The sequence below is a fragment of the Eubalaena glacialis genome, chromosome 6 (assembly GCF_028564815.1).
Source record: "Eubalaena glacialis isolate mEubGla1 chromosome 6, mEubGla1.1.hap2.+ XY, whole genome shotgun sequence".
Classification (NCBI taxonomy): domain Eukaryota; kingdom Metazoa; phylum Chordata; class Mammalia; order Artiodactyla; family Balaenidae; genus Eubalaena; species Eubalaena glacialis.
The window spans coordinates 29,703,047-29,714,976 of NC_083721.1; the positions used below are offsets into that span (position 1 = coordinate 29,703,047).

The 11,930-nt window shown below is 40.7% G+C and overlaps 1 pseudogene; it reads left to right on the top strand.

The window, feature by feature from the left end:
- The first annotated feature begins 4,312 nt into the window (after positions 1 to 4,312).
- Positions 4,313 to 6,267, top strand: LOC133092943 (glucose-6-phosphatase 3-like; annotated as a pseudogene).
- The last annotated feature ends 5,663 nt before the right edge of the window (positions 6,268 to 11,930 follow it).

An 11,930-nucleotide genomic window follows, 5' to 3' on the forward strand; every position in this document is an offset into this window, starting at 1 on the left:
CCCTCATGACCTAATCTAAACCTAATTATCTCCCAAAGTCCCCATCTCCAAATACCATACACTGGGGTTTAGATCTTCAACATCTGAATTTAAGGGGATGGGGGGAGGCACAATTCAGTCCACTGCACTCTAGGAAGCTTCAACTCAACTTACTTACCTAAATTCTTGATTTTCTCTGCAAATTTGTCTCTCCTGTTTTATTCCCAATCTACCTCTCTCTTTAACAGTACCAACCTCTGGCCAGTTACCCAAAGCAGAAAATAATTTCTTGCTTCATCTCACATGTATCCTTTTCATACAGATTCAATAAGTAATCAAGCCCTATGGATCCTACCTCTAGAAATGCTTTCATATTCATGGCTTTCTATCTATTCCCATAGTTGCTGTCTTGCTTTGGAATCTCATAATCTCATGTGTGAAATGATGCAATAATTTTCCAACTGACTTCTATTCTATCAATGCCCTACCTTCTAATCCATCCTCCACATGATCTCCAGAAAGAGCTTCTAATACAAAATTAAATCACATACTTCCCAGCTTAAAAATTTTTGATGGCTTTTCATTGTCTTTAGTATAATATTTAAACATTCAGGGATATAGAAAATCCTTCCCAACAATTTTTAACCTACCCTATGAGTCATATCTTTCCTCTCCCACTCTCACTCTACATTCTCCAGCCAAAATAATCTACTTGCAATGCCCTGAATTCACTATTCCTTTGGCAACTTTTCTTATGTTTTTTATTTTCCTGGAGTGGCTCCTGTTATTTTCTATATCCAGAAGCCACCCTCTGTTTTCTGTCTTGAGACTCACCACCAAAGTCACTTAACTCTGTGAAGCTTTCCATGATTCCCTTTGGTGTTCTCCTCTTTGTGTTTCCATAGCAACTTGTACCTCTGTTGGTTACAACACTTATCATGTTATACTTTATTTATTATGACACTTGCCCTTCCATGAGACTGTAATCTCCTTGTGACAGAGATTAATTTGTTTAGTCTTTTTAATCTCTGGTGTAATACCAGGTACAGAGTGGGCATTTAGGAATTGTTTGCTGGAGGGCATTAAATATAAAGATTATTCCCATACAACACATTCCATATTTATGTTTAAATCAATCTACTCAATCTATAGGTAAATGCCTTCCAAAGTGACCTAAAAGTTTTTTTAAATAAATAAAACATAATGCCTTAGGAAAAATCAGGAAACACAAAGTGTTATTTCAAATTCTGGGGGATAACATTACACTGTTAATTTCTAGCATATTTTTCCAGATCCATGAGAGTTAATCCCAGATGTAGTGCCCAGGTCAGGAGTAAAGCACATGTCTCTTTCTGTTCTTCCCTCTCCACAGCAGGAAATCATGTTTCAATTTCAAATTTCCAACATGCTGGCTCCATCATGGCCCCACTCCTGGTAGGACTACTACTTCAAAGAGATTATTCTAGGGCCTCCTTGGACACAGCACAACCACTGACCGTAACTTTTAAACTTTAATCAACCTGCTGCCTCAGGGAGGTCAAAAGAGTATAGCTTCTTTATGAAGATGCCAGGAAATTATAGGTTGGGAAGCATATAAGGAACTTCCTGATTGTAAAATGGTGGATATCACCTGTGAAACATAGCCACAACTTCAATCCCTTCCAAATGAAGGTACCAATCAAGAATTTAGGGAAATACTTTTGAACAGAAGTGCTGCAGAGGCCTTGAGGAGACTGAAGCAGAGGAAGAGAAATTGGATTCATGCAAAGAGAGAAGAAAGGAGGAAAGTGAAGACTCCTTGAGGTTGCAGTTGCTGGTAGGATGGCCCCATCATGGAGCACAGCACCGAAAAGGACACTGTAGCAGAAGGACATGTTGGGAGCACTGCTGCCTTTACTTTACCTACTCAATCCCTGCAGCTCTAGCCTCACCTTCCTTAGGTTTTTCTCTTGACCATGGAAAGCTGGATAAAGAGGAGTGGAAAGGCAATAAATAGGTCATCCAAGGTTGTGAGGTAGTTGAGAGACTTAGACCTTCCACTATTGGCTGGGAGAGAGACACGAGTCCGAGTCTTTTAAGGGTAGATGTGAAGGTGGTTCAAGGATTGACATTTTAATGTTTACCAGATGATTACACTGGCTTAGGCTGAAACCTGGTGAGAGAACCAGTCTCACTCATTTATTTAATCACTCAACAATATTTAGACATGGAATATATATGCTGCCCAAGACTATGCCATAAAAACCCTCTGGATCAGATAATCTGCATCACAATCTCGCCACAGCCTCTCCATTGGAACCAGCTGAGTCTCTCAGTTTAGAAAGGTTGTAAAATGGTTCTGGAATGCAATGATTATCCTGATCCCAGGGATAGCCTATATTTACAGATTCAAGTTTGTTGTGACAGTATGCATGGTTAGAGAAATTTTATTTCAGGTAAATGAATAAAATCTTTATAATACTTTTTTGATAAGAGCAAAAATTAGATGATTTAAATTCTGGTTTCCTCCCCCCCCCCACCATTCTATTGCTGATATAAACAGGGATGTATCTTCACCCTGAAGTATTTTATCAGAAGCTTTTTTTAACCAATTAAATTGTAAAAAGAATTCATTAAGAAATAAAATAACTTTTGAAACTTCTAAAATGACAGCGAGCTAAAAATTTTCAGCTTTTAGACACTGTCCAATTCTCTGAGGTTACAGTCAAGTGCCTTGCAACTTCCTGAGTGAGGCCAAATTGATGACATTTCATGTTGAGAAACTTCCGTTACAGGCATGAGTTCTCAGAAAAATAATATGATGAAATTTTAGGTACTCCATCACCCCACACACACACCCACTTCCATCTCCCCACCACCGATAAAGAAAATTGTATAACTCATCAGCATGCAGACTTCAAGTACTCTTTCATAAAAGTGGGAAGTCATGCTAAAATTATGTAAAGGTTGAAAGCAAAATGAATAGGGACTAAATACAGGCAAAAGAACAGCAGTTTCTAAATTTGACCAGGTTTTTTGGCTATGGAAATAAGACAGAAGTAACCCTCACTTTATGCTACCGCCTATCTTACTACTGAATTCAACTCATCTCACCCATTGTTGACCTAAACACGCTGACTGGAGATCCTGGTCTGAAGACTGTGTGACTTTGGGTAGGTCACTTATTCTCTGAGCTTAGCTTTTTCCCTCTACAAAATATATATAATTATAGTACTAATATTCCACGTTATCTTGTCGATTAAATGAGATAATGTGTTCAAAGCACCAGCACAATGCATGCAGTATGTGCATAAAAACTGATATTTGAACATAAAATCAAAGTAGTGCACATGTTACCATAATACTGGCATGGTTTTGTAGTGATATGAGATTCTTCAGACACAAATGCCCGAGGGCTAAGACAAATGTGCTGTCCAGCAGCAATGAGAGAGAGTCAGCTGATATAACAGACCTTTACAGATTCATGACCATTTTGTCATGACAGAATATTTCTTTGTTTACTCCTGGCAGTTTAGGAAGAGGCTATATTGTATTTAGCTCTGATTCCTCACTCTTGGCACATGATAGGGATAATCATTTTTGAAGAATAAATGATTAAATATATAAATGAATGCCTATATTAAATAAATAAAAGGTTTGGGGTTATTATTGCACCTTAGGTCCTGGTCTTTACAGTATAGAGTCACAGCCGAGTGTGCTATAGCCAACAAAGAAGCGCTTAGGAAGGTACCCTAAATGTAAGATTTAAATATTTGCAAAGTTTATGGGCATTTGGGCAAATGATCTATCATGGGAAATCAAAGAGCAGAGAGAGGCTACCAGGAAAATATGAGCTTTTCATTACTCCCCCTTTCCTACTCCATCAAGCAAACTTCTCACATACACAGAGTATCAAGGTGTCTGTGTGATATTATAAATTAAGAAGCCAAGACAAAAGCACCTAAAAAATGTAACATTAGTATGTTCAGGGATTTCTTTTGACCTCTGGGGGCCCCGGTGAGCCTGAGTGCAAAGCACCATTTCCTCACAGGGAAGAGGTGAAATCCTGATGCATAGGCTAAAGGCATGGTTTTCCTCTCTGAGTTCTTGGGCACTAGGCCAAGTGAATGGGCAGGAATCATTCCATTTGCAGAGTAAAATGGGGTGAAAAGCACTTCTGGCACACTTTGTCCATATAAATGGTACTTGTTTGCAATTCATCAACTCCTTCTCTCCTTTATATCCGTATGTAATGTAAAGGATCATCTTTCTCTGAAGCTCCGTAATGATGCGCAGCTCAAAAATGTGGTAGAATCAGCTAAAAGAAAGCAGATGGAAGCTCTTTTTCCCCAATATGCATATTCATAAAAAAAATAGAGAACGCAACAAAAGGAGATACAGAAGTACTTGTACCCGGGGGCTGCAGAGACTTATGTATAATAGTAAGTTGGTTTTCTGCCACTATTCATTCTTGAAACCTTTACTCATTCATTCCTGCAGTAATCATTGAAAATGCTCTGGGAAAAAGTCTGTCTCCCTATATAACACCAAATACATTTTCCTTTGGATTTTTATTGTACCTTAGAATCCATGATTCAGGAAGAAATGGTTAAATATTTTACGAGACAAATATAATTAGAAGGCAAACGATGGAAAGGGGAGGGGCAAGGCGAGCTTAGACCTGGGAGGAAGTGTGACTTTGACTGTGCTATGTGTAAGAACTCTCAAGCCTTTGGGGACGACCCATCAAAATCAAGAGGCTTATCTGTCAGCCTCCAGATCAACAGCAGATGAATTCAAGCAGGAGAGTCTTGGGCTGGGGAAGGAAGGCGTGGACCGATTTGCCAGCTGTGTGTGCAAACTCAGGGTCCTGCTTCAGCACCGACCTGGGATGCCTGGTTGCCTGGAGCAGGGGTTGTCCCTAGCCTTCTCTCCAAGAGATCTTGAAATATCTAGGAGGGTAGTGGTGCTGGAGGAGAAAGCTCCGGTCTGGAAGGGATCTTGGCCCTTGATATTACATATCCATCTTCACAGCAGCAAAGGAGGGACCCTGGACACATCACCAACCCTCTGATCAAACCCTGGCTGGGCCGGCCCCTTGGTTGCCACAGAGTCCACACTGGGCCAGGGCATCGCGATGGCCGAGGTGCTGCAGAATCAGCTGCCCTGGTTAGAGAACACGTGGCTCTGGGTCAACTTTCTGGGCCACACCAAGAGCCTTTTTCCGTTCTACTTCCCCGCGGCCTACTAGGCCTCTCGCTGGGTGGGCATTGCAGAGCTCTGGATCAGCCTCATCAGCGAGTGGCTTGACCTTGTCTTCATGTGGTTTCTGTTCAGAGGCAAGCCCTTTTGGTGAGTCCATGAGTCTGGGTACTACAGCCAGGCTCCAGCCCAGGTTCACCGGTTCCCCTCTTCTTGTGAAACTGGTCTAGGCAGCCCTTCCGGACACTGTAAGATCACAGGAGCAGCTCTCTGGCCCATAAGGATGGCCATCTCTTCCCAGGTGGCCACTCGGACCCACAGCCGCAGGGTGAGGGTGATACCTAGCTTGGCTTATTGCACCTTCCTGCTGGCGGTTGGCTTGTCCCAGGTCTTCCTCTTAGCACATTTCCCTCACCAGGTGTTGGCTGGCCTAATAACTGGTGCTGTCCTGGACTGGCTGATGACCACCCCCCCAGGTGCCCATAGAACGGGAGCTAAGCTTCTATGGGTTGACCTCGCTGGCCCTCTTGCTGGGTGCCAGCCTCATCTGTTGGACCCTCTTTACACTGGGCCTGGATCTTTCTTGGTCCATCAACCTGGCGTCTTAAGTGGTGTGAGTGGCCTGAGTGGGTGCACTTGGACAGCCGACCCTTTGCCTCTCTGAGCCACGACTCAAGGGCCGCCCTGGGTCTGGGCATTGCCCTTCACTCCCTCTGCTATGCCCAGGTGCGGCAGGCATACCTGGGACACGGCCAGAAGCTAGCCTGACTTGTGCTGGCCATGGGGCTGCTGGGCCCCCTGGACCGGCTGGGCTACCCCCCTCAGATCAGCCTTTTCTACATCTTCAATTTCCTCAAGCACACCCTCTGGTCATGCCTGGTCTTGGTCCTCGTGCCCTGGCTGGTGCATACGTTCAGTGCCCAGGAAGCACCACCCATCCGCTCTTCCTACTCTAGGCGCCTCCTACTGCCACTCTCCCTCTCACAGAGCCCACACTCCGTGACCTCCACAATCTGGGAGGCAGCCCCATCCCCTTCCAGCCCCCAACAGGCCCCTCTCATCTTGAATTTTCTACTTTTCCCACCACCTGGTCTCAGCCCCAAATAAGGGCCTTCTCTCTCCCAGGAAGGCTGGTCCTCCTCCTGCCTTCCCTCCCAAGTCCCCAAAGGGCAAAGGCAACAGCAAGACCACTGGGTTTCTGTAACGCTGTGAGGAACTCAGAGCAGCCCTAATAAAGCCCTTCCACAGTTCTGGGAAAAAAAAAAAAAGAAGACAAACTATGTAAAAGAGTGAAGACTTCCATGTTCCTTTAGCAGTACGGATTACAGATATTTAAAAGCACACTGTTATACCAAACTGTATAGTAATGTTCAGAATAAAGTTCAGAATAATGAACTGTCTGGATGGCATTTAGCTATGTGGTTTTTTTCCCCTAGGTACTTTTTTTTTTAATTGGGGTATAGTTATTTTATAATGTTGTGTTAGTTTCTACTGTACAGCGAAGTTGAGTTCCTCATGCTATACAGCAAGTTCTCATTAGCTATCTATTTTATACACATTAGTGTATATATGTTAATCTCAATCTCCCAATTCATACCGCCCCTCCTTTTCCCCCATGGTGTCCATACATTTGTTCTCTACATCTGTGTCTCTATTTCTGCCTTGCAAACCGGTTCAGAATCTAGCTAGGTGGGTTTTTTTTTTTAAATATCTGATTACCCAGAGGCTAAGGTAGTTAATGCTTTTGTACTGAGGAAGCAGCATTGCTACTAGAAATTTTGTTAAGATAATGAATATAGTATCAGGTGATATTGTGAAAGAAACTAGCCATAAAAGAAATGCTTTAAAAAAAGAAACATAAGAAAAACATTCAAAGAGTGGTTATGAATTTTGGTCAAATAACTAAAGAAGTGGTATTCATACTAAGATTAGATGTTTCTGACTTCCCATGTCACCCTCACTCTCCACATGTGAATCCCTATTATCCACTCAGGGACGCTAACCTGTATGGATCACATTCTTGATCTGTGCCCTCAGGTTCCTGTTAGGCTCAATGAATGGGAAGTCCCATCGGGAGACTGAAGGGAGAGAGGGGAGTGAAGTCAGGGTATTTGTTCTCTCCATGAGATCACCTTGTACTGGCTGTCTCCCTGAATCAACGGTCAATAGTCCCCCAAAGGTGACTTTTTGTAATGACTCTCTTTCCTTCAAATTCTGATAACTGCTCCTTTCTCTCATCTCCTGAGGCATATATTTAATAACAGCTCTGTGGCTGTTAGCTCTCACTACCTACACAGCCCTTAATGGTTCCCCTACAATGGTAATTAGTCCCTTTATAAGTAAGCCTTCCTTAAATTATCCTAATTTTATTGTGCCATCTGTTTTCTGTTGGGAGCTGGGCTAGTGCACTGACCCACCACCATTGCTCATGACCTCCAGTTACTTAGGTCACGTTCTTGAGTCCAATGAGCACTGCTCTTTATTCCAGTGCAACTGCATTTACACAGTCACAGGTCACTTCTATCTATTTCCCTCCATCCCTGCTGACAATCAAATAGCTTCAGGGTAAAACATTTCCACTAGCATTACCAAAACTCATGCCCTTTACTCTTTCAATTCCTCATTCATCTGTTTCATGGGGCCCACCCACATATTTCTCCTTTTCCCAAGCAACTAAGAATCCTTGGAATTGGGGTGACTGGCAGCACATACATGGAGGTGTTCATGGTGCAGTTCAGGCCAACCTAACTGCAAGGAACTCATATTCTATCCTTTTCTAACAACTGAGCCCACAGTCCATTTTGCTATGAAACATAGTGTCATTTCTATTAGGACAATATACCATCTACCAACATTAACATCCATCCACCAACTATGTAAGAGAATAGAATGAAGCTAGTGCATATTTTCGCTGCTTGCTACCTAATCAGAAGTATCTGACATCAATATAATTTTTGTTTTTTTAATAAATGTGATGGCACATAGCTACTGGAACTTTACTAGCAACTTTTCATTGCTAAAATTCTTTAAGTTATGTTTCATCTACAATATCATTCACTAACATGGGTCTCTCATACACAAAGCCTAAGGCCTCAACCTCTGAAGAGAGTTATTGTAAAATATGGATGCCCAGATAATTTGCATGATTAATGAAAATATGTTTTAGAATATTAAACATTTAAGATGTTAGCATTTAGTAGGCTTTCAGACAGAAGTTAAAAGACTATTAGAATGACTGATGAATTGCTACAGTACATTAGCCCTCAGAACAGAAAATGTGCTAGAGGACATTTATGTAACTTCTTTGCACTCTTTTTTTTTTTTTCTTTTTTCCCCCCCTCCAACTAACCTATCCTTTTGTGACCTTGGTTCGGTTGTAAATGACCAAGCATACAACTTTGCAAAATTCTGAAGACTTGAAAATTACATGGAAAGCTATTGACAGGGAGAAAGAAAGCAACTGTATTAGCCAGGGCTTTGTACATGATATCTGTCATGGTAGGAGATGAATAAAATGTGTTGAAGGAATAAAACCTCTTTTTCATGGTTCAGAGGGTCTTACCTCAACACAGTGGAAAAAATGAAATAGAGAATTCCTCCCTGGTTAGTGACAAGGTCACTGACAGTTTAGCTGTTCATAACGAGGGAATGTAGACACACTTATTCTTTCCATTTGTTAGGAACTGTGTTTCCGAATGAAACTCCACATGCTGATGTCTTTCTAGAGCCTTTTATCTTTGATTGCTGCAGAGCTTATCAGTACTTATTTGGTCATTTATTTCCTCCTCTTGTTATATTTACAGATGAAATATACCAGAAAGGACTGTCAAGGAGGTGGGTAAAAAGTAAAAAGTAAAATACCATTGAAAAGGTAGGACCACAAGAAATACCAAAATAAATTCTAAAGGTAGGTGCAATAACCTGCTTAATGGCCTTGCTTTGGGGGAGACAATTAACATTAATTTATGTGAGGTATTATCATGAAGTTATGAGCTCCCTTTCTGAGCTCTACTTGCCAAAGCCTGCTTCTTTAGGCAGCATTTTCCTTAAAGTGTTATTTAGTTTACAGTTCTCCAACACTCACTTATACAGCACCCTCGTTTCTGTGTCGGTGAGCATAGAGAAACGTACACTATTATACATCAGTTGGAATCCCACTACATAGTCATTAATGCAAAAGTGAACAGGGAAAATGTAGCAAGCTGAATAATTGCCCCCAAAGACAGAAGATTGTAATCCATGGAACCTTGTAAATGTTACCTTATTTGGGAAAAGGATCTTTGCAAACGTGATTAAGTTAAGGATCTCAAGTTAGGGAGATTATCCTGGATTATCTGGGTGGGCCCTAAATGCAATCACAAGTGTCCTTATAAGGGAGAGGAAGAAGGAGATTTGACACACAAAGAGAAGGCAGTGTGAAGACACAGCACAGATTTGAAGATGTTGGCTTTGATGATTGGAGCGATGTCTTCATAAGCCAAGGAATGCTAGCAGCTACCCAAAGCTGCAAGAGGCAAGGAATGGATTTTCCTCTAGACCCTCCAAAGGAAGTGTGACCTTGCAGACATGCTTTGGATTTTGGTCCAGTGATACTTGTCCTGGACTTTTGCCCTAGAGAACTAGGAGAGAATAAATTTCTGTTGTTTTACATTATGGATTTTGTGTTAGTTATAGCCACAGGAAACTAATACTAACACAGTAAGCCTGAACTAAACCATGTTCAGCCTTAAACAAAAGCATAGTGACCCCTATTCATGGTCATTACTAGTAGAGCATGGGAACAATTATATTATTAGCAGCAAGTTTAATGCAAAAGTATATCAACATACATATCCTTTGAAAACTATATATATAGTATTCTTCTTTATTTGTACATGTGTTGTGTGAATGTATTCAAGCAAACCTTTTTTGTTTTAAACAGGACAAAAATCTCCTTCAATAAAAGAATGAATTTCTGAATATGACAGTTAAGTACACACTATTTTTACCCTTAAGATGTTTTAAGATTTCACTTAATAAGAGTATGCTTCCTTTCTTCCCCACCTGGAAGGAACACAGCTGTTATGGGCTAAAGAGCATAATGCAAGTTTAAAATGTTCTTGCAAAACAAAAAATCCTGATTTTGGTTTTATTAAGACCAAAATCTTCCTTTAAGACTTGGAAATATTTATTTTGCTGAAAGAAAAATGATATTTTTATCACGATTTATTTATTTCTTAGTTTCTTCATTAAATGTTTATTGAACATGTTCTAGGTGCCTGGAAACTCTTCTCAGCTCTGGGAATAGCAAGATGAATGGCAACAGCACCTGTTCTCAAGGAGTTAAGAGTTCAGTGTGCTCCCTTGGCAAATGTGTAAATAAATAAATCCCTATGCAATGTGATATGCTAGAATAGCACTATAGGCAAGTGGCATGGAAGCAGGATTTAAAAATAAATCCTTCATTTCAGAATCAAATCATTCTATGAGCTTGAGAAGAGTTAAACTGTGCCTAGGTATATGCACTAGAAAAATAATTTGACACATTACATTGGAAAAGTTTCTTATTCCTTATTTTGCTGCCAAATGCTTGGGTCATTCATGGTCAAAATCATATTCAAGGTTATAGTAGACAAGATTCAGCATTTTCAGATTCTGGATAACAGAATTAGCAAATTATAGTAATTTTCTCATGGTTTCAAAAACAGCTACTTGTACAATAAAGGTTGCTTAATTAAAACTTACCCAACTGAAACGCCCATTTATCTGAAACAAATGTTTGTGCTATAGACATCAACCAACTCTTCACATGAGTAGCTAACAATAAACAATGGAATGATGCTCAGTGAATATCAATTAAAACAAATTGCTCCCAATAAACTTTGTCCTAAAAAAAAAAACAAAACACTCTGCATGGGCACATGTTCGTGCGTACACACACACACACACACAAACACACACACACACAGCTTTGCCATTGTAACTTGTCTTCTTTAAGTTTAAGGTCAGTTAGCATTAACTGCATCTTAAAGATTGTACCTTCATTTTTTCATTAAGCCTAGTTCTAGTCTCTGGTAAGACATGAGTTTCAGGTAGGACCAGATACGTAATAGGAGACGGCCAGAGTGCTTAGAATAATGGCCCAGTGTGAAATGACAATGCAAGGCCCCTTGTTCAAAATTATTAAGAATTTTAAGACAGCAATAGCAGAGCCTTAAGCTGAATATGGGGCCTTTGTGAGAGCAGAGCCCTGTGCAATAACAGAGGTTACATGCCCATAAAGCCTGCCCTGGTTTCAGGTATTCCTTATCAGTGGTCCCCGTTTGCATTCTCCCAAGGACCATACTATAGATTATGAAAATGAAAATAATCTGCCTAAAAGTCACATTATGATCATATATTCTTTGCACTGGCCTATATTAACTATGAAGGCATTGTTGGGGACCCATTAAAATTCTATTATGATCAAAGTTTTTCATGCTTACTTGATTTTGCTTTTCTCTGCTCTATCCAGCCTTACTCACATAATCTATGAGGCAGAGAAAATGCTATGTGTTCACCAAACTGTGTCTATTAGGCTCCTGGGCATATTATGAGCTCTCTTGCATTCAATCCAAGTAACCAGTTCTGGGCAAAGTTAAGGCCTGGACCATAAGATCCTTCTTTGTGGTTCATGTCCTCCCCTCACTAGGTTTTCCTTACTCTTTCCTGTGCTTCCCCATCCCTTTATCTATATACCTGGAAGCAATGAACTCTGAATTATAGAACTCTGAATTGTGGAGACTATAGGA